The 26,044-nt window shown below is 54.7% G+C and overlaps 34 non-coding genes and 1 pseudogene across 34 annotated transcripts; all 35 read left to right on the top strand.

The window, feature by feature from the left end:
* Positions 1-1,664: 1,664 nt before the first annotated feature.
* Positions 1,665-1,783, top strand: LOC144171158 (5S ribosomal RNA; annotated as a pseudogene).
* A 536-nt stretch (positions 1,784-2,319) lies between these two features.
* On the top strand, positions 2,320-2,438 carry LOC144171002 (5S ribosomal RNA). The gene has a single exon (XR_013322734.1). It is a non-coding gene; the product is annotated as a 5S ribosomal RNA (ribosomal RNA).
* A 536-nt stretch (positions 2,439-2,974) lies between these two features.
* LOC144171285 (5S ribosomal RNA) lies at positions 2,975-3,093 on the top strand. Its single transcript, XR_013322947.1, has one exon. It is a non-coding gene; the product is annotated as a 5S ribosomal RNA (ribosomal RNA).
* Positions 3,094-3,628: 535 nt separating this feature from the next.
* LOC144171092 (5S ribosomal RNA) lies at positions 3,629-3,747 on the top strand. The gene has a single exon (XR_013322823.1). It is a non-coding gene; the product is annotated as a 5S ribosomal RNA (ribosomal RNA).
* Positions 3,748-4,282: 535 nt separating this feature from the next.
* Positions 4,283-4,401, top strand: LOC144171137 (5S ribosomal RNA). The gene has a single exon (XR_013322867.1). It is a non-coding gene; the product is annotated as a 5S ribosomal RNA (ribosomal RNA).
* A 536-nt stretch (positions 4,402-4,937) lies between these two features.
* LOC144170999 (5S ribosomal RNA) lies at positions 4,938-5,056 on the top strand. The gene has a single exon (XR_013322732.1). It is a non-coding gene; the product is annotated as a 5S ribosomal RNA (ribosomal RNA).
* Positions 5,057-5,592: 536 nt separating this feature from the next.
* LOC144170998 (5S ribosomal RNA) lies at positions 5,593-5,711 on the top strand. The gene has a single exon (XR_013322731.1). It is a non-coding gene; the product is annotated as a 5S ribosomal RNA (ribosomal RNA).
* Positions 5,712-6,246: 535 nt separating this feature from the next.
* On the top strand, positions 6,247-6,365 carry LOC144171077 (5S ribosomal RNA). Its single transcript, XR_013322808.1, has one exon. It is a non-coding gene; the product is annotated as a 5S ribosomal RNA (ribosomal RNA).
* Positions 6,366-6,901: 536 nt separating this feature from the next.
* On the top strand, positions 6,902-7,020 carry LOC144171090 (5S ribosomal RNA). Its single transcript, XR_013322821.1, has one exon. It is a non-coding gene; the product is annotated as a 5S ribosomal RNA (ribosomal RNA).
* A 535-nt stretch (positions 7,021-7,555) lies between these two features.
* Positions 7,556-7,674, top strand: LOC144170997 (5S ribosomal RNA). The gene has a single exon (XR_013322730.1). It is a non-coding gene; the product is annotated as a 5S ribosomal RNA (ribosomal RNA).
* A 536-nt stretch (positions 7,675-8,210) lies between these two features.
* Positions 8,211-8,329, top strand: LOC144170996 (5S ribosomal RNA). Its single transcript, XR_013322729.1, has one exon. It is a non-coding gene; the product is annotated as a 5S ribosomal RNA (ribosomal RNA).
* Positions 8,330-8,864: 535 nt separating this feature from the next.
* Positions 8,865-8,983, top strand: LOC144171273 (5S ribosomal RNA). Its single transcript, XR_013322936.1, has one exon. It is a non-coding gene; the product is annotated as a 5S ribosomal RNA (ribosomal RNA).
* A 534-nt stretch (positions 8,984-9,517) lies between these two features.
* Positions 9,518-9,636, top strand: LOC144171129 (5S ribosomal RNA). Its single transcript, XR_013322859.1, has one exon. It is a non-coding gene; the product is annotated as a 5S ribosomal RNA (ribosomal RNA).
* A 534-nt stretch (positions 9,637-10,170) lies between these two features.
* LOC144170995 (5S ribosomal RNA) lies at positions 10,171-10,289 on the top strand. The gene has a single exon (XR_013322728.1). It is a non-coding gene; the product is annotated as a 5S ribosomal RNA (ribosomal RNA).
* Positions 10,290-10,825: 536 nt separating this feature from the next.
* On the top strand, positions 10,826-10,944 carry LOC144170993 (5S ribosomal RNA). The gene has a single exon (XR_013322727.1). It is a non-coding gene; the product is annotated as a 5S ribosomal RNA (ribosomal RNA).
* Positions 10,945-11,479: 535 nt separating this feature from the next.
* LOC144170992 (5S ribosomal RNA) lies at positions 11,480-11,598 on the top strand. Its single transcript, XR_013322726.1, has one exon. It is a non-coding gene; the product is annotated as a 5S ribosomal RNA (ribosomal RNA).
* A 537-nt stretch (positions 11,599-12,135) lies between these two features.
* Positions 12,136-12,254, top strand: LOC144171001 (5S ribosomal RNA). The gene has a single exon (XR_013322733.1). It is a non-coding gene; the product is annotated as a 5S ribosomal RNA (ribosomal RNA).
* Positions 12,255-12,789: 535 nt separating this feature from the next.
* Positions 12,790-12,908, top strand: LOC144170988 (5S ribosomal RNA). Its single transcript, XR_013322722.1, has one exon. It is a non-coding gene; the product is annotated as a 5S ribosomal RNA (ribosomal RNA).
* A 535-nt stretch (positions 12,909-13,443) lies between these two features.
* LOC144171204 (5S ribosomal RNA) lies at positions 13,444-13,562 on the top strand. Its single transcript, XR_013322883.1, has one exon. It is a non-coding gene; the product is annotated as a 5S ribosomal RNA (ribosomal RNA).
* Positions 13,563-14,098: 536 nt separating this feature from the next.
* On the top strand, positions 14,099-14,217 carry LOC144170991 (5S ribosomal RNA). The gene has a single exon (XR_013322725.1). It is a non-coding gene; the product is annotated as a 5S ribosomal RNA (ribosomal RNA).
* A 535-nt stretch (positions 14,218-14,752) lies between these two features.
* Positions 14,753-14,871, top strand: LOC144171086 (5S ribosomal RNA). The gene has a single exon (XR_013322817.1). It is a non-coding gene; the product is annotated as a 5S ribosomal RNA (ribosomal RNA).
* Positions 14,872-15,407: 536 nt separating this feature from the next.
* LOC144170990 (5S ribosomal RNA) lies at positions 15,408-15,526 on the top strand. The gene has a single exon (XR_013322724.1). It is a non-coding gene; the product is annotated as a 5S ribosomal RNA (ribosomal RNA).
* A 536-nt stretch (positions 15,527-16,062) lies between these two features.
* Positions 16,063-16,181, top strand: LOC144171075 (5S ribosomal RNA). Its single transcript, XR_013322807.1, has one exon. It is a non-coding gene; the product is annotated as a 5S ribosomal RNA (ribosomal RNA).
* Positions 16,182-16,717: 536 nt separating this feature from the next.
* On the top strand, positions 16,718-16,836 carry LOC144170989 (5S ribosomal RNA). Its single transcript, XR_013322723.1, has one exon. It is a non-coding gene; the product is annotated as a 5S ribosomal RNA (ribosomal RNA).
* A 536-nt stretch (positions 16,837-17,372) lies between these two features.
* Positions 17,373-17,491, top strand: LOC144170987 (5S ribosomal RNA). Its single transcript, XR_013322721.1, has one exon. It is a non-coding gene; the product is annotated as a 5S ribosomal RNA (ribosomal RNA).
* A 535-nt stretch (positions 17,492-18,026) lies between these two features.
* LOC144170986 (5S ribosomal RNA) lies at positions 18,027-18,145 on the top strand. The gene has a single exon (XR_013322720.1). It is a non-coding gene; the product is annotated as a 5S ribosomal RNA (ribosomal RNA).
* A 535-nt stretch (positions 18,146-18,680) lies between these two features.
* Positions 18,681-18,799, top strand: LOC144171111 (5S ribosomal RNA). Its single transcript, XR_013322842.1, has one exon. It is a non-coding gene; the product is annotated as a 5S ribosomal RNA (ribosomal RNA).
* A 535-nt stretch (positions 18,800-19,334) lies between these two features.
* On the top strand, positions 19,335-19,453 carry LOC144170985 (5S ribosomal RNA). The gene has a single exon (XR_013322719.1). It is a non-coding gene; the product is annotated as a 5S ribosomal RNA (ribosomal RNA).
* A 535-nt stretch (positions 19,454-19,988) lies between these two features.
* Positions 19,989-20,107, top strand: LOC144171110 (5S ribosomal RNA). Its single transcript, XR_013322841.1, has one exon. It is a non-coding gene; the product is annotated as a 5S ribosomal RNA (ribosomal RNA).
* Positions 20,108-20,641: 534 nt separating this feature from the next.
* Positions 20,642-20,760, top strand: LOC144171119 (5S ribosomal RNA). Its single transcript, XR_013322850.1, has one exon. It is a non-coding gene; the product is annotated as a 5S ribosomal RNA (ribosomal RNA).
* Positions 20,761-21,294: 534 nt separating this feature from the next.
* LOC144171122 (5S ribosomal RNA) lies at positions 21,295-21,413 on the top strand. Its single transcript, XR_013322853.1, has one exon. It is a non-coding gene; the product is annotated as a 5S ribosomal RNA (ribosomal RNA).
* Positions 21,414-21,950: 537 nt separating this feature from the next.
* Positions 21,951-22,069, top strand: LOC144170984 (5S ribosomal RNA). The gene has a single exon (XR_013322718.1). It is a non-coding gene; the product is annotated as a 5S ribosomal RNA (ribosomal RNA).
* Positions 22,070-22,605: 536 nt separating this feature from the next.
* On the top strand, positions 22,606-22,724 carry LOC144171114 (5S ribosomal RNA). Its single transcript, XR_013322844.1, has one exon. It is a non-coding gene; the product is annotated as a 5S ribosomal RNA (ribosomal RNA).
* A 540-nt stretch (positions 22,725-23,264) lies between these two features.
* LOC144170982 (5S ribosomal RNA) lies at positions 23,265-23,383 on the top strand. The gene has a single exon (XR_013322717.1). It is a non-coding gene; the product is annotated as a 5S ribosomal RNA (ribosomal RNA).
* Positions 23,384-23,920: 537 nt separating this feature from the next.
* Positions 23,921-24,039, top strand: LOC144170976 (5S ribosomal RNA). The gene has a single exon (XR_013322711.1). It is a non-coding gene; the product is annotated as a 5S ribosomal RNA (ribosomal RNA).
* Positions 24,040-26,044: the final 2,005 nt, after the last annotated feature.

Raw genomic sequence — 26,044 nt, 5'->3', positions numbered from 1 at the left:
ACATTCGTTTCCAAAAGTGTTCCCCAAGTGCGCGCAGCAATGTTCGGCGACTTGAGGGCTTCGTGCGACGTCGCGGGATCCCTAGGATATGGAGTGATGTGTTGCGGCGGCCGTGTGTCCTGCCGAACAACAGGTGAAATGGTAGAGATGCTGGTTGTTGGTGTAATGTGTTATAAAAAGGCACGTAAGGCTTCGATAACTCAAGCCCCCCAGCTTCTGCGGCGCTCGCTGGAAGGATTCAATACACCGCTACCTGGGCGTGAACATGGCCCTATGGGAAGCCAACGCAGCCAGATGGCGACCTAGGCTAACGGCAGCGGAGGCCAAGTTGCAACCATGGAGAACACGCCACATCGCCTTGGTCGCCAGAGCACACATCTGCAACGTCGTAGTGTACCCGGCTACCCTATACTCGGCGCGAGTCACCTCCATCGACAAGAAATCAATGAACAAGTTGCACCGACAATGGGCGGTCTTCGTCTGGCGCTCCTCGTACGAGCCTATGAGACGCACAAATCTCTTTTGGGGACTAGATGCCGGCGGCCTAGGTCTGGTCCACGTGGAGATTAAGCTGACAGTCCAACGTTTTATATATTTCCGAGACCAGTCCGACCCTTTTCTCCGTGGAGCACTCTAGTCAATCGGCTCTACCCACATATCAAAGTGGCAGGTCACAACTGTCCAACTGCACCATGGCGCGCGAGCCGCCCCTTTCTATAGAGAAATCGCTGGCGCCATCGCCCTACTGGAACAGCAGTTTTCATGGGACTACCTCCTAGCAGTTAAGCCCCGCCGGCTATACCGCGACCTTCTCGCAAAGCTCCTTCCCCCACCCCTGTACCGACAGCCACCAGTCGAGGCGGCTAAGCGGGGCGTACTAAAGCGAATCATGTGCCTCCCGATTCCGACTGGGACGAAAAACTTTTTCTGCTGTTTCCACTTCGGGGTGCTACCGGTGGGATCACGACAGGAAGAACGTGGCTTCTTTCTGCCGCGCGGTGCGGACTGCTTCCTGTGCGGGAGGTTGGAGACGGCGGAGCATGTGTTCCTAGAATGCAACACTGCACGTTATTTCTGGGACGAGGTGCAGTGTTTTCTGGGCGTCCACTGGGACATTGACTGGGCAGGTCTCTGTTACCTGGACGTACCGATAGAACACTCGGAGCTGTGCGAATGCGTCATTACCCTTGGCCTACACGCACTGTGGCGTGCGCGAGTGGACGCGGTGGAGTGTACCCCCACCCCGAAGCCAGCGTGGAGGCACTTCGTCCACAAGATGGAGTGGACCGTCAGCGCGCTCGGGGCGCCCGACTCAGGCTCAGAACTAGGACAAGCCCTTGCGCGCTGCTGCCGTGCGACGGTAGCTTTTAAAACAAAGGAGCTGGAACGCTTTAAGTGGATATGAAGCCAGCAACAGGCTAGGCTGAAACGAAACACAACTCCCCCTTTTTCATTTTTTACCCGTAAATGTGATCTCTATAGCGTATGAGTGTGATTTCTATTCAACAGCGTAACACGCCAGTCAGGAAAGTGGCATCAACAATGTAACAAAGGCAGCAGCATGTATAGTAGTGTGTCTTCCCCAGTACATATTTGCCCTGTGCCTTGCCCTGTACATATTTATGATGTAAATAAACCTGGTTTTGTTAAAAAAAAAAAAAAAAAAAATCGGCCATACCATGCTGAATACGCCGGTTCTCGTCCGATCACCGAAGCTAAGCAGCATTGGGCTCGGTCAGTACTTGGGAGGGAGACCACCTGGGAACACCGAGTGCCGATGACATCCTCTTTTGCTTTTTAAAACTTTCCGTATTAATTTGCGTTCAAAGAGTTGTTTCTATTTTTTTTTCCCCCACCAAGTTTCGTTTGCCCCCTGGCGGTGGCGGGGGCGCGGAAGGACCACTAGATGATGCTTCGCCGCAGCGCAGCGGGCGAGTTAGCCGATTTTCCACCCTTCGTTGGGCGCGGCGGATTACCTGTGACTGACTCGTCTTTCTATCTGCCCCTCGAAGGTCGTGAAAGCAGGCATTTCGCACATCCGGAGCACCTGCGGCTAATGTGCGACAAACGGAAGCATTCCCCAACGTCTAGCCAGCGTGACCACAACGACTCAAGGCCACATTCGTTTCCAAAAGTGTTCCCCAAGTGCGCGCAGCAATGTTTGGCGACTTGAGGGCTTCGTGCGACGTCGCGGGATCCCTAGGATATGGAGTGATGTGTTGCGGCGGCCGTGTGTCCTGCCGAACAACAGGTGAAATGGTAGAGATGCTGGTTGTTGGTGTAATGTGTTATAAAAAGGCACGTAAGGCTTCGATTCATGCCATCGGCCATACCATGCTGAATACGCCGGTTCTCGTCCGATCACCGAAGCTAAGCAGCATTGGGCTCGGTCAGTACTTGGGAGGGAGACCACCTGGGAACACCGAGTGCCGATGGCATCCTCTTTTGCTTTTTAAAACTTTCCGTATTAATTTGCGTTCAAAGAGTTGTTTCTATTTTTTTTTCCCCCACCAAGTTTCGTTTGCCCCCTGGCGGTGGCGGGGGTGCGGAAGGACCACTAGATGATGCTTCGCCGCAGCGCAGCGGGCGAGTTAGCCGATTTTCCACCCTTCGTTGGGCGCGGCGGATTACCTGTGACTGACTCGTCTTTCTATCTGCCCCTCGAAGGTCGTGAAAGCAGGCATTTCGCACTTCCGGAGCACCTGCGGCTAATGTGCGACAAACGGAAGCATTCCCCAACGTCTAGCCAGCGTGACCACAACGACTCAAGGCCACATTCGTTTCCAAAAGTGTTCCCCAAGTGCGCGCAGCAATGTTCGGCGACTTGACGGCTTCGTGCGACGTCGCGGGATCCCTAGGATATGGAGTGATGTGTTGCGGCGGCCGTGTGTCCTGCCGAACAACAGGTGAAATGGTAGAGATGCTGGTTGTTGGTGTAATGTGTTATAAAAAGGCACGTAAGGCTTCGATTCTCGCCATCGGCCATACCATGCTGAATACGCCGGTTCTCGTCCGATCACCGAAGTTAAGCAGCATTGGGCTCGGTCAGTACTTGGGAGGGAGACCACCTGGGAACACCGAGTGCCGATGGCATCCTCTTTTGCTTTTTAAAACTTTCCGTATTAATTTGCGTTCAAAGAGTTGTTTCTATTTTTTTTCCCCCACCAAGTTTCGTTTGCCCCCTGGCGGTGGCGGGGGCGCGGAAGGACCACTAGATGATGCTTCGCCGCAGCGCAGCGGGCGAGTTAGCCGATTTTCCACCCTTCGTTGGGCGCGGCGGATTACCTGTGACTGACTCGTCTTTCTATCTGCCCCTCGAAGGTCGTGAAAGCAGGCATTTCGCACTTCCGGAGCACCTGCGGCTAATGTGCGACAAACGGAAGCATTCCCCAACGTCTAGCCAGCGTGACCACAACGACTCAAGGCCACATTCGTTTCCAAAAGTGTTCCCCAAGTGCGCGCAGCAATGTTCGGCGACTTGAGGGCTTCGTGCGACGTCGCGGGATCCCTAGGATATGGAGTGATGTGTTGCGGCGGCCGTGTGCCCTGCCGAACAACAGGTGAAATGGTAGAGATGCTGGTTGTTGGTGTAATGTGTTATAAAAAGGCACGTAAGGCTTCGATTCTCGCCATCGGCCATACCATGCTGAATACGCCGGTTCTCGTCCGATCACCGAAGCTAAGCAGCATTGGGCTCGGTCAGTACTTGGGAGGGAGACCAACTGGGAACACCGAGTGCCGATGGCATCCTCTTTTGCTTTTTAAAACTTTCCGTATTAATTTGCGTTCAAAGAGTTGTTTCGTTTTTTTTTCCCCCACCAAGTTTCGTTTGCCCCCTGGCGGTGGCGGGGGCGCGGAAGGACCACTAGATGATGCTTCGCCGCAGCGCAGCGGGCGAGTTAGCCGATTTTCCACCCTTCGTTGGGCGCGGCGGATTACCTGTGACTGACTCGTCTTTCTATCTGCCCCTCGAAGGTCGTGAAAGCAGGCATTTCGCACTTCCGGAGCACCTGCGGCTAATGTGCGACAAACGGAAGCATTCCCCAACGTCTAGCCAGCGTGACCACAACGACTCAAGGCCACATTCGTTTCCAAAAGTGTTCCCCAAGTGCGCGCAGCAATGTTCGGCGACTTGAGGGCTTCGTGCGGCGTCGCGGGATCCCTAGGATATGGAGTGATGTGTTGCGGCGGCCGTGTGTCCTGCCGAACAACAGGTGAAATGGTAGAGATGCTGGTTGTTGGTGTAATGTGTTATAAAAAGGCACGTAAGGCTTCGATTCTCGCCATCGGCCATACCATGCTGAATACGCCGGTTCTCGTCCGATCACCGAAGCTAAGCAGCATTGTGCTCGGTCAGTACTTGGGAGGGAGACCACCTGGGAACACCGAGTGCCGATGGCATCCTCTTTTGCTTTTTAAAACTTTCCGTATTAATTTGCGTTCAAAGAGTTGTTTCTATGTTTTTTTCCCCCACCAAGTTTCGTTTGCCCCCTGGCGGTGGCGGGGGCGCGGAAGGACCACTAGATGATGCTTCGCCGCAGCGCAGCGGGCGAGTTAGCCGATTTTCCACCCTTCGTTGGGCGCGGCGGATTACCTGTGACTGACTCGTCTTTCTATCTGCCCCTCGAAGGTCGTGAAAGCAGGCATTTCGCACTTCCGGAGCACCTGCGGCTAATGTGCGACAAACGGAAGCATTCCCCAACGTCTAGCCAGCGTGACCACAACGACTCAAGGCCACAATCGTTTCCAAAAGTGTTCCCCAAGTGCGCGCAGCAATGTTCGGCGACTTGAGGGCTTCGTGCGACGTCGCGGGATCCCTAGGATATGGAGTGATGTGTTGCGGCGGCCGTGTGTCCTGCCGAACAACAGGTGAAATGGTAGAGATGCTGGTTGTTGGTGTAATGTGTTATAAAAAGGCACGTAAGGCTTCGATTCTCGCCATCGGCCATACCATGCTGAATACGCCGGTTCTCGTCCGATCACCGAAGCTAAGCAGCATTGGGCTCGGTCAGTACTTGGGAGGGAGACCACCTGGGAACACCGAGTGCCGATGGCATCCTCTTTTGCTTTTTAAAACTTTCCGTATTAATTTGCGTTCAAAGAGTTGTTTCTATTTTTTTTTCCCCCACCAAGTTTCGTTTGCCCCCTGGCGGTGGCGGGGGCGCGGAAGGACCACTAGATGATGCTTCGCCGCAGCGCAGCGGGCGAGTTAGCCGATTTTCCACCCTTCGTTGGGCGCGGCGGATTACCTGTGACTGACTCGTCTTTCTATCTGCCCCTCGAAGGTCGTGAAAGCAGGCATTTCGCACTTCCGGAGCACCTGCGGCTAATGTGCGACAAACGGAAGCATTCCCCAACGTCTAGCCAGCGTGACCACAACGACTCAAGGCCACATTCGTTTCCAAAAGTGTTCCCCAAGTGCGCGCAGCAATGTTCGGCGACTTGAGGGCTTCGTGCGACGTCGCGGGATCCCTAGGATATGGAGTGATGTGTTGCGGCGGCCGTGTGTCCTGCCGAACAACAGGTGAAATGGTAGAGATGCTGGTTGTTGGTGTAATGTGTTATAAAAAGGCACGTAAGGCTTCGATTCTCGCCATCGGCCATACCATGCTGAATACGCCGGTTCTCGTCCGATCACCGAAGCTAAGCAGCATTGGGCTCGGTCAGTACTTGGGAGGGAGACCACCTGGGAACACCGAGTGCCGATGGCATCCTCTTTTGCTTTTTAAAACTTTCCGTATTAATTTGCGTTCAAAGAGTTGTTTCTATTTTTTTTCCCCCACCAAGTTTCGTTTGCCCCCTGGCGGTGGCGGGGGCGCGGAAGGACCACTAGATGATGCTTCGCCGCAGCGCAGCGGGCGAGTTAGCCGATTTTCCACCCTTCGTTGGGCGCGGCGGATTACCTGTGACTGACTCGTCTTTCTATCTGCCCCTCGAAGGTCGTGAAAGCAGGCATTTCGCACTTCCGGAGCACCTGCGGCTAATGTGCGACAAACGGAAGCATTCCCCAACGTCTAGCCAGCGTGACCACAACGACTCAAGGCCACATTCGTTTCCAAAAGTGTTCCCCAAGTGCGCGCAGCAATGTTCGGCGACTTGAGGGCTTCGTGCGACGTCGCGGGATCCCTAGGATATGGAGTGATGTGTTGCGGCGGCCGTGTGTCCTGCCGAACAACAGGTGAAATGGTAGAGATGCTGGTTGTTGGTGTAATGTGTTATAAAAAGGCACGTAAGGCTTCGATTCTCGCCATCGGCCATACCATGCTGAATACGCCGGTTCTCGTCCGATCACCGAAGTTAAGCAGCATTGGGCTCGGTCAGTACTTGGGAGGGAGACCACCTAGGAACACCGAGTGCCGATGGCATCCTCTTTTGCTTTTTAAAACTTTCCGTATTAATTTGCGTTCAAAGAGTTGTTTCTATTTTTTTTTCCCCCACCAAGTTTCGTTTGCCCCCTGGCGGTGGCGGGGGCGCGGAAGGACCACTAGATGATGCTTCGCCGCAGCGCAGCGGGCGAGTTAGCCGATTTTCCACCCTTCGTTGGGCGCGGCGGATTACCTGTGACTGACTCGTCTTTCTATCTGCCCCTCGAAGGTCGTGAAAGCAGGCATTTCGCACTTCCGGAGCACCTGCGGCTAATGTGCGACAAACGGAAGCATTCCCCAACGTCTAGCCAGCGTGACCACAACGACTCAAGGCCACATTCGTTTCCAAAAGTGTTCCCCAAGTGCGCGCAGCAATGTTCGGCGACTTGAGGGCTTCGTGCGACGTCGCGGGATCCCTAGGATATGGAGTGATGTGTTGCGGCGGCCGTGTGCCCTGCCGAACAACAGGTGAAATGGTAGAGATGCTGGTTGTTGGTGTAATGTGTTATAAAAAGGCACGTAAGGCTTCGATTCTCGCCATCGGCCATACCATGCTGAATACGCCGGTTCTCGTCCGATCACCGAAGCTAAGCAGCATTGGGCTCGGTCAGTACTTGGGAGGGAGACCAACTGGGAACACCGAGTGCCGATGGCATCCTCTTTTGCTTTTTAAAACTTTCCGTATTAATTTGCGTTCAAAGAGTTGTTTCGTTTTTTTTTCCCCCACCAAGTTTCGTTTGCCCCCTGGCGGTGGCGGGGGCGCGGAAGGACCACTAGATGATGCTTCGCCGCAGCGCAGCAGGCGAGTTAGCCGATTTTCCACCCTTCGTTGGGCGCGGCGGATTACCTGTGACTGACTCGTCTTTCTATCTGCCCCTCGAAGGTCGTGAAAGCAGGCATTTCGCACTTCCGGAGCACCTGCGGCTAATGTGCGACAAACGGAAGCATTCCCCAACGTCTAGCCAGCGTGACCACAACGACTCAAGGCCACATTCGTTTCCAAAAGTGTTCCCCAAGTGCGCGCAGCAATGTTCGGCGACTTGAGGGCTTCGTGCGACGTCGCGGGATCCCTAGGATATGGAGTGATGTGTTGCGGCGGCCGTGTGCCCTGCCGAACAACAGGTGAAATGGTAGAGATGCTGGTTGTTGGTGTAATGTGTTATAAAAAGGCACGTAAGGCTTCGATTCTCGCCATCGGCCATACCATGCTGAATACGCCGGTTCTCGTCCGATCACCGAAGCTAAGCAGCATTGGGCTCGGTCAGTACTTGGGAGGGAGACCACCTGGGAACACCGAGTGCCGATGGCATCCTCTTTTGCTTTTTAAAACTTTCCGTATTAATTTGCGTTCAAAGAGTTGTTTCGTTTTTTTTTTCCCCCACCAAGTTTCGTTTGCCCCCTGGCGGTGGCGGGGGCGCGGAAGGACCACTAGATGATGCTTCGCCGCAGCGCAGCGGGCGAGTTAGCCGATTTTCCACCCTTCGTTGGGCGCGGCGGATTACCTGTGACTGACTCGTCTTTCTATCTGCCCCTCGAAGGTCGTGAAAGCAGGCATTTCGCACTTCCGGAGCACCTGCGGCTAATGTGCGACAAACGGAAGCATTCCCCAACGTCTAGCCAGCGTGACCACAACGACTCAAGGCCACATTCGTTTCCAAAAGTGTTCCCCAAGTGCGCGCAGCAATGTTCGGCGACTTGAGGGCTTCGTGCGACGTCGCGGGATCCCTAGGATATGGAGTGATGTGTTGCGGCGGCCGTGTGTCCTGCCGAACAACAGGTGAAATGGTAGAGATGCTGGTTGTTGGTGTAATGTGTTATAAAAAGGCACGTAAGGCTTCGATTCTCGCCATCGGCCATACCATGCTGAATACGCCGGTTCTCGTCCGATCACCGAAGCTAAGCAGCATTGGGCTCGGTCAGTACTTGGGAGGGAGACCACCTGGGAACACCGAGTGCCGATGGCATCCTCTTTTGCTTTTTAAAACTTTCCGTATTAATTTGCGTTCAAAGAGTTGTTTCTATTTTTTTTTCCCCACCAAGTTTCGTTTGCCCCCTGGCGGTGGCGGGGGCGCGGAAGGACCACTAGATGATGCTTCGCCGCAGCGCAGCGGGCGAGTTAGCCGATTTTCCACCCTTGGTTGGGCGCGGCGGATTACCTGTGACTGACTCGTCTTTCTATCTGCCCCTCGAAGGTCGTGAAAGCAGGCATTTCGCACTTCCGGAGCACCTGCGGCTAATGTGCGACAAACGGAAGCATTCCCCAACGTCTAGCCAGCGTGACCACAACGACTCAAGGCCACATTCGTTTCCAAAAGTGTTCCCCAAGTGCGCGCAGCAATGTTCGGCGACTTGAGGGCTTCGTGCGACGTCGCGGGATCCCTAGGATATGGAGTGATGTGTTGCGGCGGCCGTGTGTCCTGCCGAACAACAGGTGAAATGTTAGAGATGCTGGTTGTTGGTGTAATGTGTTATAAAAAGGCACGTAAGGCTTCGATTCTCGCCATCGGCCATACCATGCTGAATACGCCGGTTCTCGTCCGATCACCGAAGTTAAGCAGCATTGGGCTCGGTCAGTACTTGGGAGGGAGACCACCTGGGAACACCGAGTGCCGATGGCATCCTCTTTTGCTTTTTAAAACTTTCCGTATTAATTTGCGTTCAAAGAGTTGTTTCTATTTTTTTCCCCCACCAAGTTTCGTTTGCCCCCTGGCGGTGGCGGGGGCGCGGAAGGACCACTAGATGATGCTTCGCCGCAGCGCAGCGGGCGAGTTAGCCGATTTTCCACCCTTCGTTGGGCGCGGCGGATTACCTGTGACTGACTCGTCTTTCTATCTGCCCCTCGAAGGTCGTGAAAGCAGGCATTTCGCACTTCCGGAGCACCTGCGGCTAATGTGCGACAAACGGAAGCATTCCCCAACGTCTAGCCAGCGTGACCACAACGACTCAAGGCCACATTCGTTTCCAAAAGTGTTCCCCAAGTGCGCGCAGCAATGTTCGGCGACTTGAGGGCTTCGTGCGACGTCGCGGGATCCCTAGGATATGGAGTGATGTGTTGCGGCGGCCGTGTGTCCTGCCGAACAACAGGTGAAATGGTAGAGATGCTGGTTGTTGGTGTGATGTGTTATAAAAAGGCACGTAAGGCTTCGATTCTCACCATCGGCCATACCATGCTGAATACGCTGGTTCTCGTCCGATCACCGAAGCTAAGCAGCATTGGGCTCGGTCAGTACTTGGGAGGGAGACCACCTGGGAACACCGAGTGCCGATGGCATCCTCTTTTGCTTTTTAAAACTTTCCGTATTATTTGCGTTCAAAGAGTTGTTTCTATTTTTTTTCCCCCACCAAGTTTCGTTTGCCCCCTGGCGGTGGCGGGGGCGCGGAAGGACCACTAGATGATGCTTCGCCGCAGCGCAGCGGGCGAGTTAGCCGATTTTCCACCCTTCATTGGGCGCGGCGGATTACCTGTGACTGACTCGTCTTTCTATCTGCACCTCGAAGGTCGTGAAAGCAGGCATTTCGCACTTCCGGAGCACCTGCGGCTAATGTGCGACAAACGGAAGCATTCCCCAACGTCTAGCCAGCGTGACCACAACGACTCAAGGCCACATTCGTTTCCAAAAGTGTTCCCCAAGTGCGCGCAGCAATGTTCGGCGACTTGAGGGCTTCGTGCGACGTCGCGGGATCCCTAGGATATGGAGTGATGTGTTGCGGCGGCCGTGTGTCCTGCCGAACAACAGGTGAAATGGTAGAGATGCTGGTTGTTGGTGTAATGTGTTATAAAAAGGCACGTAAGGCTTCGATTCTCGCCATCGGCCATACCATGCTGAATACGCCGGTTCTCGTCCGATCACCGAAGCTAAGCAGCATTGGGCTCGGTCAGTACTTGGGAGGGAGACCACCTGGGAACACCGAGTGCCGATGGCATCCTCTTTTGCTTTTTAAAACTTTCCGTATTATTTGCGTTCAAAGAGTTGTTTCTATTTTTTTTTTCCCCCACCAAGTTTCGTTTGCCCCCTGGCGGTGGCGGGGGCGCGGAAGGACCACTAGATGATGCTTCGCCGCAGCGCAGCGGGCGAGTTAGCCGATTTTCCACCCTTCGTTGGGCGCGGCGGATTACCTGTGACTGACTCGTCTTTCTATCTGCCCCTCGAAGGTCGTGAAAGCAGGCATTTCGCACTTCCGGAGCACCTGCGGCTAATGTGCGACAAACGGAAGCATTCCCCAACGTCTAGCCAGCGTGACCACAACGACTCAAGGCCACATTCGTTTCCAAAAGTGTTCCCCAAGTGCGCGCAGCAATGTTCGGCGACTTGAGGGCTTCGTGCGACGTCGCGGGATCCCTAGGATATGGAGTGATGTGTTGCGGCGGCCGTGTGTCCTGCCGAACAACAGGTGAAATGGTAGAGATGCTGGTTGTTGGTGTAATGTGTTATAAAAAGGCACGTAAGGCTTCGATTCTCGCCATCGGCCATACCATGCTGAATACGCCGGTTCTCGTCCGATCACCGAAGCTAAGCAGCATTGGGCTCGGTCAGTACTTGGGAGGGAGACCACCTGGGAACACCGAGTGCCGATGGCATCCTCTTTTGCTTTTTAAAACTTTCCGTATTAATTTGCGTTCAAAGAGTTGTTTCTATTTTTTTTCCCCCACCAAGTTTCGTTTGCCCCCTGGCGGTGGCGGGGGCGCGGAAGGACCACTAGATGATGCTTCGCCGCAGCGCAGCGGGCGAGTTAGCCGATTTTCCACCCTTCGTTGGGCGCGGCGGATTACCTGTGACTGACTCGTCTTTCTATCTGCCCCTCGAAGGTCGTGAAAGCAGGCATTTCGCACTTCCGGAGCACCTGCGGCTAATGTGCGACAAACGGAAGCATTCCCCAACGTCTAGCCAGCGTGACCACAACGACTCAAGACCACATTCGTTTCCAAAAGTGTTCCCCAAGTGCGCGCAGCAATGTTCGGCGACTTGAGGGCTTCGTGCGACGTCGCGGCATCCCTAGGATATGGAGTGATGTGTTGCGGCGGCCGTGTGTCCTGCCGAACAACAGGTGAAATGGTAGAGATGCTGGTTGTTGGTGTAATGTGTTATAAAAAGGCACGTAAGGCTTCGATTCTCGCCATCGGCCATACCATGCTGAATACGCCGGTTCTCGTCCGATCACCGAAGCTAAGCAGCATTGGGCTCGGTCAGTACTTGGGAGGGAGACCACCTGGGAACACCGAGTGCCGATGGCATCCTCTTTTGCTTTTTAAAACTTTCCGTATTAATTTGCGTTCAAAGAGTTGTTTCTATTTTTTTTTTCCCCCACCAAGTTTCGTTTGCCCCCTGGCGGTGGCGGGGGCGCGGAAGGACCACTAGATGATGCTTCGCCGCAGCGCAGCGGGCGAGTTAGCCGATTTTCCACCCTTCGTTGGGCGCGGCGGATTACCTGTGACTGACTCGTCTTTCTATCTGCCCCTCGAAGGTCGTGAAAGCAGGCATTTCGCACTTCCGGAGCACCTGCGGCTAATGTGCGACAAACGGAAGCATTCCCCAACGTCTAGCCAGCGTGACCACAACGACTCAAGGCCACATTCGTTTCCAAAAGTGTTCCCCAAGTGCGCGCAGCAATGTTCGGCGACTTGAGGGCTTCGTGCGACGTCGCGGGATCCCTAGGATATGGAGTGATGTGTTGCGGCGGCCGTGTGTCCTGCCGAACAACAGGTGAAATGGTAGAGATGCTGGTTGTTGGTGTAATGTGTTATAAAAAGGCACGTAAGGCTTCGATTCTCGCCATCGGCCATACCATGCTGAATACACCGGTTCTCATCCGATCACCGAAGCTAAGCAGCATTGGGCTCGGTCGGTACTTGGGAGGGAGACCACCTGGGAACACCGAGTGCCGATGGCATCCTCTTTTGCTTTTTAAAACTTTCCGTATTAATTTGCGTTCAAAGAGTTGTTTCTATTTTTTTTTCCTCACCAAGTTTCGTTTGCCCCCTAGCGGTGGCGGGGGCGCGGAAGGACCACTAGATGATGCTTCGCCGCAGCGCAGCGGGCGAGTTAGCCGATTTTCCACCCTTCGTTGGGCGCGGCGGATTACCTGTGACTGACTCGTCTTTCTATCTGCCCCTCGAAGGTCGTGAAAGCAGGCATTTCGCACTTCCGGAGCACCTGCGGCTAATGTGCGACAAACGGAAGCATTCCCCAACGTCTAGCCAGCGTGACCACAACGACTCAAGGCCACATTCGTTTCCAAAAGTGTTCCCCAAGTGCGCGCAGCAATGTTCGGCGACTTGAGGGCTTCGTGCGACGTCGCGGGATCCCTAGGATATGGAGTGATGTGTTGCGGCGGCCGTGTGTCCTGCCGAACAACAGGTGAAATGGTAGAGATGCTGGTTGTTGGTGTAATGTGTTATAAAAAGGCACGTAAGGCTTCGATTCTCGCCATCGGCCATACCATGCTGAATACACCGGTTCTCATCCGATCACCGAAGCTAAGCAGCATTGGGCTCGGTCGGTACTTGGGAGGGAGACCACCTGGGAACACCGAGTGCCGATGGCATCCTCTTTTGCTTTTTAAAACTTTCCGTATTAATTTGCGTTCAAAGAGTTGTTTCTATTTTTTTTTCCTCACCAAGTTTCGTTTGCCCCCTAGCGGTGGCGGGGGCGCGGAAGGACCACTAGATGATGCTTCGACGCAGCGCAGCGGGCGAGTTAGCCGATTTTCCACCCTTCGTTGGGCGCGGCGGATTACCTGTGACTGACTCGTCTTTCTATCTGCCCCTCGAAGGTCGTGAAAGCAGGCATTTCGCACTTCCGGAGCACCTGTGGCTAATGTGCGACAAACGGAAGCATTCCCCAACGTCTAGCCAGCGTGACCACAACGACTCAAGGCCACATTCGTTTCCAAAAGTGTTCCCCAAGTGCGCGCAGCAATGTTCGGCGACTTGAGGGCTTCGTGCGACGTCGCGGGATCCCTAGGATATGGAGTGATGTGTTGCGGCGGCCGTGTGTCCTGCCGAACAACAGGTGAAATGGTAGAGATGCTGGTTGTTGGTGTAATGTGTTATAAAAAGGCACGTAAGGCTTCGATTCTCGCCATCGGCCATACCATGCTGAATACGCCGGTTCTCGTCCGATCACCGAAGTTAAGCAGCATTGGGCTCGGTCAGTACTTGGGAGGGAGACCACCTGGGAACACCGAGTGCCGATGGCATCCTCTTTTGCTTTTTAAAACTTTCCGTATTAATTTGCGTTCAAAGAGTTGTTTCTATTTTTTTTTCCCCCACCAAGTTTCGTTTGCCCCCTGGCGGTGGCGGGGGCGCGGAAGGACCACTAGATGATGCTTTGCCGCATCGCAGCGGGCGAGTTAGCCGATTTTCCACCCTTCGTTGGGCGCGGCGGATTACCTGTGACTGACTCGTCTTTCTATCTGCCCCTCGAAGGTCGTGAAAGCAGGCATTTCGCACTTCCGGAGCACCTGCGGCTAATGTGCGACAAACGGAAGCATTCCCCAACGTCTAGCCAGCGTGACCACAACGACTCAAGGCCACATTCGTTTCCAAAAGTGTTCCCCAAGTGCGCGCAGCAATGTTCGGCGACTTGAGGGCTTCGTGCGACGTCGCGGGATCCCTAGGATATGGAGTGATGTGTTGCGGCGGCCGTGTGTCCTGCCGAACAACAGGTGAAATGGTAGAGATGCTGGTTGTTGGTGTAATGTGTTATAAAAAGGCACGTAAGGCTTCGATTCTCGCCATCGGCCATACCATGCTGAATACGCCGGTTCTCGTCCGATCACCGAAGCTAAGCAGCATTGGGCTCGGTCAGTACTTGGGAGGGAGACCACCTGGGAACACCGAGTGCCGATGGCATCCTCTTTTGCTTTTTAAAACTTTCCGTATTAATTTGCGTTCAAAGAGTTGTTTCTATTTTTTTTTTCCCCACCAAGTTTCGTTTGCCCCATGGCGGTGGCGGGGGCGCGGAAGGACCACTAGATGATGCTTCGCCGCAGCGCAGCGGGCGAGTTAGCCGATTTTCCACCCTTCGTTGGGCGCGGCGGATTACCTGTGACTGACTCGTCTTTCTATCTGCCCCTCGAAGGTCGTGAAAGCAGGCATTTCGCACTTCCGGAGCACCTGCGGCTAATGTGCGACAAACGGAAGCATTCCCCAACGTCTAGCCAGCGTGACCACAACGACTCAAGGCCACATTCGTTTCCAAAAGTGTTCCCCAAGTGCGCGCAGCAATGTTCGGCGACTTGAGGGCTTCGTGCGACGTCGCGGGATCCCTAGGATATGGAGTGATGTGTTGCGGCGGCCGTGTGTCCTGCCGAACAACAGGTGAAATGGTAGAGATGCTGGTTGTTGGTGTAATGTGTTATAAAAAGCACGTAAGGCTTCGATTCTCGCCATCGGCCATACCATGCTGAATACGCGGGTTCTCGTCCGATCACCGAAGTTAAGCAGCATTGGGCTCGGTCAGTACTTGGGAGGGAGACCACCTGGGAACACCGAGTGCCGATGGCATCCTCTTTTGCTTTTTAAAACTTTCCGTATTAATTTGCGTTCAAAGAGTTGTTTCTATTTTTTTTTCCCCCACCAAGTTTCGTTTGCCCCCTGGCGGTGGCGGGGGCGCGGAAGGACCACTAGATGATGCTTCGCCGCAGCGCAGCGGGCGAGTTAGCCGATTTTCCACCCTTCGTTGGGCGCGGCGGATTACCTGTGACTGACTCGTCTTTCTATCTGCCCCTCGAAGGTCGTGAAAGCAGGCATTTTGCACTTCCGGAGCACCTGCGGCTAATGTGCGACAAACGGAAGCATTCCCCAACGTCTAGCCAGCGTGACCACAACGACTCAAGGCCACATTCGTTTCCAAAAGTGTTCCCCAAGTGCGCGCAGCAATGTTCGGCGACTTGAGGGCTTCGTGCGACGTCGCGGGATCCCTAGGATATGGAGTGATGTGTTGCGGCGGCCGTGTGTCCTGCCGAACAACAGGTGAAATGGTAGAGATGCTGGTTGTTGGTGTAATGTGTTATAAAAAGGCACGTAAGGCTTCGATTCTCGCCATCGGCCATACCATGCTGAATACGCCGGTTCTCGTCCGATCACCGAAGCTAAGCAGCATTGGGCTCGGTCAGTACTTGGGAGGGAGACCACCTGGGAACACCGAGTGCCGATGGCATCCTCTTTTGCTTTTTAAAACTTTCCGTATTAATTTGCGTTCAAAGAGTTGTTTCTATTTTTTTTTTCCCCACCAAGTTTCGTTTGCCCCCTGGCGGTGGCGGGGGCGCGGAAGGACCACTAGATGATGCTTCGCCGCAGCGCAGCGGGCGAGTTAGCCGATTTTCCACCCTTCGTTGGGCGCGGCGGATTACCTGTGACTGACTCGTCTTTCTATCTGCCCCTCGAAGGTCGTGAAAGCAGGCATTTCGCACTTCTGGAGCACCTGCGGCTAATGTGCGACAAACGGAAGCATTCCCCAACGTCTAGCCAGCGTGACCACAACGACTCAAGGCCACATTCGTTTCCAAAAGTGTTCCCCAAGTGCGCGCAGCAATGTTCGGCGACTTGAGGGCTTCGTGCGACGTCGCGGGATCCCTAGGATATAGAGTGATGTGTTGCGGCGGCCGTGTGTCCTGCCGAACAACAGGTGAAATGGTAGAGATGCTGGTTGTTGGTGTAATGTGTTATAAAAATGCACGTAAGGCTTCGATTCTCGCCATCGGCCATACCATGCTGAGTACGCCGGTTCTCGTCCGATCACCGAAGTTAAGCAGCATTGGGCTCGGTCAGTACTTGGGAGGGAGACCACCTGGGAACACCGAGTGCCGATGGCATCCTCTTTTGCTTTTTAAAACTTTCCGTATTAATTTGCGTTCAAAGAGTTGTTTCTATTTTTTTTTCCCCCACCAAGTTTCGTTTGCCCCCTGGCGGTGGCGGGGGCGCGGAAGGACCACTAGATGATGCTTCGCCGCGGCGCAGCGGGCGAGTTAGCCGATTTTCCACCCTTCGTTGGGCGCGGCGGATTACCTGTGACTGACTCGTCTTTCTATCTGCCCCTCGAAGGTCGTGAAAGCAGGCATTTCACACTTCCGGAGCACCTGCGGCTAATGTGCGACAAACGGAAGCATTCCCCAACGTCTAGCCAGCGTGACCACAACGACTCAAGGCCACATTCGTTTCCAAAAGTGTTCCCCAAGTGCGCGCAGCAATGTTCGGCGACTTGAGGGCTTCGTGCGATGTCGCGGGATCCCTAGGATATGGAGTGATGTGTTGCGGCGGCCGTGTGTCCTGCCGAACAACAGGTGAAATGGTAGAGATGCTGGTTGTTGGTGTAATGTGTTATAAAAAGGCACGTAAGGCTTCGATTCTCGCCATCGGCCATACCATGCTGAATACGCCGGTTCTCGTCCGATCACCGAAGCTAAGCAGCATTGGGCTCGGTCAGTACTTGGGAGGGAGACCACCTGGGAACACCGAGTGCCGATGGCATCCTCTTTTGCTTTTTAAAACTTTCCGTATTAATTTGCGTTCAAAGAGTTGTTTCTATTTTTTTTTCCCCCACCAAGTTTCGTTTGCCCCCTGGTGGTGGCGGGGGCGCGGAAGGACCACTAGATGATGCTTCGCCGAAGCGCAGCGGGCGAGTTAGCCGATTTTCCACCCTTCGTTGGGCGCGGCGGATTACCTGTGACTGACTCGTCTTTCTATCTGCCCCTCGAAGGTCGTGAAAGCAGGCATTTCGCACTTCCGGAGCACCTGCGGCTAATGTGCGACAAACGAAAGCATTCCCCAACGTCTAGCCAGCGTGACCACAACGACTCAAGGCCACATTCGTTTCCAAAAGTGTTCCCCAAGTGCGCGCTGCAATGTTCGGCGACTTGAGGGCTTCGTGCGACGTCGCGGGATCCCTAGGATATGGAGTGATGTGTTGCGGCGGCCGTGTGTCCTGCCGAACAGCAGGTGAAACCTTAGAGATGCTGGTTGTTGGTGTAATGTGTTATAAAAAGGCACGTAAGGCTTCGATTCTCGCCATCGGCCATACCATGCTGAATACGCCGGTTCTCGTCCGATCACCGAAGCTAAGCAGCATTGGGCTCGGTCAGTACTTGGGAGGGAGACCACCTGGGAACACCGAGTGCCGATGGCATCCTCTTTTGCTTTTAAAAACTTTCCGTATTAATTTGCGTTCAAAGAGTTGTTTCTATTTTTTTTCCCCCACCAAGTTTCGTTTGCCCCCTGGCGGTGGCGGGGGCGCGGAAGGACCACTAGATGATGCTTCGCCGCAGCGCAGCGGGCGAGTTAGCCGATTTTCCACCCTTCGTTGGGCGCGGCGGATTACCTGTGACTGACTCGTCTTTCTATCTGCCCCTCGAAGGTCATAAAAGCAGGCATTTCGCACTTCCGGAGCACCTGCGGCTAATGTGCGACAAACGGAAGCATTCCCCAACGTCTAGCCAGCGTGACCACAACGACTCAAGGCCACATTCGTTTCCAAAAGTGTTCCCCAAGTGCGCGCAGCAATGTTCGGCGACTTGAGGGCTTCGTGCGACGTCGCGGGATCCCTAGGATATGGAGTGATGTGTTGCGGCGGCCGTGTGTCCTGCCGAACAACAGGTGAAATGGTAGAGATGCTGGTTGTTGGTGTAATGTGTTATAAAAAGGCACGTAAGGCTTCGATTCTCGCCATCGGCCATACCATGCTGAATACGCCGGTTCTCGTCCGATCACCGAAGCTAAGCAGCATTGGGCTCGGTCAGTACTTGGGAGGGAGACCACCTGGGAACACCGAGTGCCGATGGCATCCTCTTTTGCTTTTTAAAACTTTCCGTATTAATTTGCGTTCAAAGAGTTGTTTCTATTTTTTTTCCCCCACCAAGTTTCGTTTGCCCCCTGGCGGTGGCGGGGGCGCGGAAGGACCACTAGATGATGCTTCGCCGCAGCGCAGCGGGCGAGTTAGCCGATTTTCCACCCTTCGTTGGGCGCGGCGGATTACCTGTGACTGACTCGTCTTTCTATCTGCCCCTCGAAGGTCGTGAAAGCAGGCATTTCGCACTTCCGGAGCACCTGCGGCTAATGTGCGACAAACGGAAGCATTCCCCAACGTCTAGCCAGCGTGACCACAACGACTCAAGGCCACATTCGTTTCCAAAAGTGTTCCCCAAGTGCGCGCAGCAATGTTCGGCGACTTGAGGGCTTCGTGCGACGTCGCGAGATCCCTAGGATATGGAGTGATGTGTTGCGGCGGCCGTGTGTCCTGCCGAACAACAGGTGAAATGGTAGAGATGCTGGTTGTTGGTGTAATGTGTTATAAAAAGGCACGTAAGGCTTCTATTCTCGCCATCGGCCATACCATGCAGAATACGCCGGTTCTCGTCCGATCACCGAAGCTAAGCAGCATTGGGCTCGGTCAGTACTTGGGAGGGAGACCACCTGGGAACACCGAGTGCCGATGGCATCCTCTTTTGCTTTTTAAAACTTTCCGTATTAATTTGCGTTCAAAGAGTTGTTTCTATTTTTTTTCCCCCACCAAGTTTCGTTTGCCCCCTGGCGGTGGCGGGGGCGCGGAAGGACCACTAGATGATGCTTCGCCGCAGCGCAGCGGGCGAGTTAGCCGATTTTCCACCCTTCGTTGGGCGCGGCGGATTACCTGTGACTGACTCGTCTTTCTATCTGCCCCTCGAAGGTCGTGAAAGCAGGCATTTCACACTTCCGGAGCACCTGCGGCTAATGTGCGACAAACGGAAGCATTCCCCAACGTCTAGCCAGCGTGACCACAACGACTCAAGGCCACATTCGTTTCCAAAAGTGTTCCCCAAGTGCGCGCAGCAATGTTCGGCGACTTGAGGGCTTCGTGCGACGTCGCGGGATCCCTAGGATATGGAGTGATGTGTTGCGGCGGCCGTGTGTCCTGCCGAACAACAGGTGAAATGGTAGAGATGCTGGTTGTTGGTGTAATGTGTTATAAAAAGGCACGTAAGGCTTCGATTCTCGCCATCGGCCATACCATGCTGAATACGCCGGTTCTCGTCCGATCACCGAAGCTAAGCAGCATTGGGCTCGGTCAGTACTTGGGAGGGAGACCACCTGGGAACACCGAGTGCCGATGGCATCCTCTTTTGCTTTTTAAAACTTTCCGTATTAATTTGCGTTCAAAGAGTTGTTTCTATTTTTTTTCCCCCACCAAGTTTCGTTTGCCCCCTGGCGGTGGCGGGGGCGCGGAAGGACCACTAGATGATGCTTCGCCGCAGCGCAGCGGGCGAGTTAGCCGATTTTCCACCCTTCGTTGGGCGCGGCGGATTACCTGTGACTGACTCGTCTTTCTATCTGCCCCTCGAAGGTCGTTAAAGCAGGCATTTCGCACTTCCGGAGCACCTGCGGCTAATGTGCGACAAACGGAAGCATTCCCCAACGTCTAGCCAGCGTGACCACAACGACTCAAGGCCACATTCGTTTCCAAAAGTGTTCCCCAAGTGCGCGCAGCAATGTTCGGCGACTTGAGGGCTTCGTGCGACGTCGCGAGATCCCTAGGATATGGAGTGATGTGTTGCGGCGGCCGTGTGTCCTGCCGAACAACAGGTGAAATGGTAGAGATGCTGGTTGTTGGTGTAATGTGTTATAAAAAGGCACGTAAGGCTTCTATTCTCGCCATCGGCCATACCATGCAGAATACGCCGGTTCTCGTCCGATCACCGAAGCTAAGCAGCATTGGGCTCGGTCAGTACTTGGGAGGGAGACCACCTGGGAACACCGAGTGCCGATGGCATCCTCTTTTGCTTTTTAAAACTTTCCGTATTAATTTGCGTTCAAAGAGTTGTTTCTATTTTTTTCCCCCACCAAGTTTCGTTTGCCCCCTGGCGGTGGCGGGGGCGCGGAAGGACCACTAGATGATGCTTCGCCGCAGCGCAGCGGGCGAGTTAGCCGATTTTCCACCCTTCGTTGGGCGCGGCGGATTACCTGTGACTGACTCGTCTTTCTATCTGCCCCTCGAAGGTCGTGAAAGCAGGCATTTCACACTTCCGGAGCACCTGCGGCTAATGTGCGACAAACGGAAGCATTCCCCAACGTCTAGCCAGCGTGACCACAACGACTCAAGGCCACATTCGTTTCCAAAAGTGTTCCCCAAGTGCGCGCAGCAATGTTCGGCGACTTGAGGGCTTCGTGCGACGTCGCGGGATCCCTAGGATATGGAGTGATGTGTAGCGGCGGCCGTGTGTCCTGCCGAACAACAGGTGAAATGGTAGAGATGCTGGTTGTTGGTGTAATGTGTTATAAAAAGGCACGTAAGGCTTCGATTCTCGCCATCGGCCATACCAGGCTGAATACGCCGGTTCTCGTCCGATCACCGAAGCTAAGCAGCATTGGGCTCGGTCAGTACTTGGGAGGGAGACCACCTGGGAACACCGAGTGCCGATGGCATCCTCTTTTGCTTTTTAAAACTTTCCGTATTAATTTGCGTTCAAAGAGTTGTTTTTTTTTTTTTTCCCCACCAAGTTTCGTTTGCTCCCTGGCGGTGGCGGGGGCGCGGAAGGACCACTAGATGATGCTTCGCCGCAGCGCAGCGGGCGAGTTAGCCGATTTTCCACCCTTCGTTGGGCGCGGCGGATTACCTGTGACTGACTCGTCTTTCTATCTGCCCCTCGAAGGTCGTGAAAGCAGGCATTTCGCACTTCCGGAGCACCTGCGGCTAATGTGCGACAAACGGAAGCATTCCCCAACGTCTAGCCAGCGTGACCACAACGACTCAAGGCCACATTCGTTTCCAAAAGTGTTCCCCAAGTGCGCGCAGCAATGTTCGGCGACTTGAGGGCTTCGTGCGACGTCGCGGAATCCCTAGGATATGGAGTGATGTGTTGCGGCGGCCGTGTGTCCTGCCGAACAACAGGTGAAATGGTAGAGATGCTGGTTGTTGGTGTAATGTGTTATAAAAAGGCACGTAAGGCTTCGATTCTCGCCATCGGCCATACCATGCTGAATACGCCGGTTCTCGTCCGATCACCGAAACTAAGCAGCATTGGGCTCGGTCAGTACTTGGGAGGGAGACCACCTGGGAACACCGAGTGCCGATGGCATCCTCTTTTGCTTTTTAAAACTTTCCGTATTAATTTGCGTTCAAAGAGTTGTTTCTATTTTTTTTTTCCCCCACCAAGTTTCGTTTGCCCCCTGGCGGTGGCGGGGGCGCGGAAGGACCACTAGATGATGCTTCGCCGCAGCGCAGCGGGCGAGTTAGCCGATTTTCCACCCTTCGTTGGGCGCGGCGGATTACCTGTGACTGACTCGTCTTTCTATCTGCCCCTCGAAGGTCGTGAAAGCAGGCATTTCGCACTTCCGGAGCACCTGCGGCTAATGTGCGACAAACGGAAGCATTCCCCAACGTCTAGCCAGCGTGACCACAACGACTCAAGGCCACATTCGTTTCCAAAAGTGTTCCCCAAGTGCGCGCAGCAATGTTCGGCGACTTGAGGGCTTCGTGCGACGTCGCGGGATCCCTGGGATATGGAGTGATGTGTTGCGGCGGCCGTGTGTCCTGCCGAACAACAGGTGAAATGGTAGAGATGCTGGTTGTTGGTGTAATGTGTTATAAAAAGGCACGTAAGGCTTCGATTCTCGCCATCGGCCATACCATGCTGAATACGCCGGTTCTCGTCCGATCACCGAAGCTAAGCAGCATTGGGCTCGGTCAGTACTTGGGAGGGAGACCACCTGGGAACACCGAGTGCCGATGGCATCCTCTTTTGCTTTTTAAAACTTTCCGTATTGATTTGCGTTCAAAGAGTTGTTTCTATTTTTTTTTCCCCCACCAAGTTTCGTTTGCCCCCTGGCGGTGGCGGGGGCGCGGAAGGACCACTAGATGATGCTTCGCCGCAGCGCAGCGGGCGAGTTAGCCGATTTTCCACCCTTCGTTGGGCGCGGCGGATTACCTGTGACTGACTCGTCTTTCTATCTGCCCCTCGAAGGTCGTGAAAGCAGGCATTTCGCACTTCCGGAGCACCTGCGGCTAATGTGCGACAAACGGAAGCATTCCCCAACGTCTAGCCAGCGTGACCAAAACGACTCAAGGCCACATTCGTTTTCAAAAGTGTTCCCCAAGTGCGCGCAGCAATGTTCGGCGACTTGAGGGCTTCGTGCGACGTCGCGGGATCCCTAGGATATGGAGTGATGTGTTGCGGCGGCCGTGTGTCCTGCCGAACAACAGGTGAAATGGTAGAGATGCTGGTTGTTGGTGTAATGTGTTATAAAAAGGCACGTAAGGCTTCGATTCTCGCCATCGGCCATACCATGCTGAATACGCCGGTTCTCGTCCGATCACCCAAGTTAAGCAGCATTGGGCTCGGTCAGTACTTGGGAGGGAGACCACCTGGGAACACCGAGTGCCGATGGCATCCTCTTTTGCTTTTTAAAACTTTCCGTATTAATTTGCGTTCAAAGAGTTGTTTCTATTTTTTTTTCCCCCACCAAGTTTCGTTTGCCCCCTGGCGGTGGCGGGGGCGCGGAAGGACCACTAGATGATTGATGCTTCGCCGCAGCGCAGCGGGCGAGTTAGCCGATTTTCCACTTTTCGTTGGGCGCGGCGGATTACCTGTGACTGACTCGTCTTTCTATCTGCCCCTCGAAGGTCGTGAAAGCAGGCATTTCGCACTTCCGGAGCACCTGCGGCTAATGTGCGACAAACGGAAGCATTCCCCAACGTCTAGCCAGCGTGACCACAACGACTCAAGGCCACATTCGTTTCCAAAAGTGTTCCCCAAGTGCGCGCAGCAATGTTCGGCGACTTGAGGGCTTCGTGCGACGTCGCGGGATCCCTAGGATATGGAGTGATGTGTTGCGGCGGCCGTGTGTCCTGCCGAACAACAGGTGAAATGGTAGAGATGCTGGTTGTTGGTGTAATGTGTTATAAAAAGGCACGTAAGGCTTCGATTCTCGCCATCGGCCATACCATGCTGAATACGCCGGTTCTCGTCCGATCACCGAAGCTAAGCAGCATTGGGCTCGGTCAGTACTTGGGAGGGAGACCACCTGGGAACACCGAGTGCCGATGGCATCCTCTTTTGCTTTTTAAAACTTTCCGTATTAATTTGCGTTCAAAGAGTTGTTTCTATTTTTTTTTTCCCCCACCAAGTTTCGTTTGCCCCCTGGCGGTGGCGGGGGCGCGGAAGGACCACTAGATGATGCTTCGCCGCAGCGCAGCGGGCGAGTTAGCCGATTTTCCACCCTTCGTTGGGCGCGGCGGATTACCTGTGACTGACTCGTCTTTCTATCTGCCCCTCGAAGGTCGTGAAAGCAGGCATTTCGCACTTCCGGAGCACCTGCGGCTAATGTGCGACAAACGGAAGCATTCCCCAACGTCTAGCCAGCGTGACCACAACGACTCAAGGCCACATTCGTTTCCAAAAGTGTTCCCCAAGTGCGCGCAGCAATGTTCGGCGACTTGAGGGCTTCGTGCGACGTCGCGGGATCCCTAGGATATGGAGTGATGTGTTGCGGCGGCCGTGTGTCCTGCCGAACAACAGGTGAAATGGTAGAGATGCTGGTTGTTGGTGTAATGTGTTATAAAAAGGCACGTAAGGCTTCGATTCTCGCCATCGGCCATACCATGCTGAATGCGCCGGTTCTCGTCCGATCACCGAAGCTAAGCAGCATTGGGCTCGGTCAGTACTTGGGAGGGAGACCACCTGGGAACACCGAGTGCCGATGGCATCCTCTTTTGCTTTTTAAAACTTTCCGTATTAATTTGCGTTCAAAGAGTTGTTTCTATTTTTTTTTTCCCCACCAAGTTTCGTTTGCCCCCTGGCGGTGGCGGGGGCGCGGAAGGACCACTAGATGATGCTTCGCCGCAGCGCAGCGGGCGAGTTAGCCGATTTTCCACCCTTCGTTGGGCGCGGCGGATTACCTGTGACTGACTCATCTTTCTATCTGCCCCTCGAAGGTCGTGAAAGCAGGCATTTCGCACTTCCGGAGCACCTGCGGCTAATGTGCGACAAACGGAAGCATTCCCCAACGTCTAGCCAGCGTGACCACAACGACTCAAGGCCACATTCGTTTCCAAAAGTGTTCCCCAAGTGCGCGCAGCAATGTTCGGCGACTTGAGGGCTTCGTGCGACGTCGCGGGATCCCTAGGATATGGAGTGATGTGTTGCGGCGGCCGTGTGTCCTGCCGAACAACAGGTGAAATGGTAGAGATGCTGGTTGTTGGTGTAATGTGTTATAAAAAGGCACGTAAGGCTTCGATTCTCGCCATCGGCCATACCATGCTGGGCACTCGCCGACCGGTTCTCGTAGGGAGCGGTCGCGCGATGGCTAGCTCCGCAGGAATACGGGCGAGCGGAGGCGCCGGACCGGTTTCGCGGGCGGCCGGCCGGCCCGCCGGCTACCGCGTCCTTCTGCCGACGATCGCGGCGAGGCCTTCGATGCAGGCGTGCGTCGTTCTCCATTGCGACTTGGAAGGAAGGCCCTACCGCATCGAAGACTTTCGGGCCCCCCCTCGAGGAGCTTGGCGTCATCAGAGCGGTAAGCGGCATAGGGCCGTATCAGATGAGCCACGTGTGGCTTGTTAAGTTACGAACGGCGGAGGCGAAAGAGACGCTCGTTAGGAGCGGTGGCTTTCAGGTGAAGGGGCGCTATTGCGCAGTAATAGACCCAGCGAGGCAAGAAGTAACTGTAAAGGTGCACTGGGTGCCCTTTGACGACCCAGATGAAGCGGTTCGAGATATTTTGTGCGAGTTTGGAGAAGTAAAGGAAATCAAGAGAGAAGAGTGGAAGGTGGCGGGTTTTGACCTGCCTGATTCTACAACGAGGACTGTGCGAATGACCCTTCACGAAGGCATCACGCCGGACTCAATCCCCGAGCTGTTCGCGTACGGGGAAGGGTCAGTGTTGTGTGTAGTGCCGGGTCGAGCCCCCACGTGCCTGCGATGCAGGATGAGGGGCCACATCAGGCGCGACTGCCAGACCCCGCAGTGTGTGAAGTGTCGCGGGTTTGGGCACACTCGTCAGGACTGCGTGCGCACGTATGCGCGCGTAGCCGGCAATGGGCGAGCGAGTGACACCACGAGCAACCTCATGGACGAGGAGGAAGCGGAGAACGCGGCGACCGCGTCGTCGAGCGCGCCCAACAACGAGCGCAACAGTGCCGGAATTACACCTCCGGCGGAGACCACCGAAACAACAACGAACGACGACGGAGCCAAGATGGCCGCGAAAGCAGCTACGGCCGAGGGAGACACCGAGGAAGCCGGAAAGCATGGCGAAAAGGAGCAGGAGGGAGCGCCTGCAAACCCAATGCTGGAGGAGAGCGAGGATGTACAGGAAGAGGAGGTGAGACAGACCGGAGAGGAGGATAGCGACAGCGGGGTTGCCATGGAAGTGTCGCAGGCCAGCGCGAAGCGTCCCCGCGAGAAAGGAGAGGAGGTTGTCGCGGCGCAACGGCTGCGGAGCCTCGAACATGAATGGAAGACGGCGACGGGGAAGAAGGGGAAATACCTTCCTACCCCGAGAACGGCGTGTCGTGATCGCGAACTCCCAGCAACAGGCGACAGCGCGGGTGAACATCCGCCGCCCAGCCAAAAGTGAGTCGTCGTGCAGGTTTCGGGTGGTCAAGGGGTGTGCGAGTGTGAACAATCTCTCGCGTGCTTGCGTCAGGAGTGTCGTCTTTTGGCGGCCCACTACGTGTGGGCACGCTTAATGTGCGTGGACTGAGCTGCAG

The sequence above is a fragment of the Haemaphysalis longicornis genome, unplaced genomic scaffold (assembly GCF_048455015.1).
Source record: "Haemaphysalis longicornis isolate Haplotype H1 unplaced genomic scaffold, Haemaphysalis longicornis Haplotype H1 scaffold_2, whole genome shotgun sequence".
Classification (NCBI taxonomy): domain Eukaryota; kingdom Metazoa; phylum Arthropoda; class Arachnida; order Ixodida; family Ixodidae; genus Haemaphysalis; species Haemaphysalis longicornis.
The sequence above is the reverse complement of the archived record's forward strand: the minus strand, read 5'-3'. Positions and strand labels throughout refer to the sequence as shown.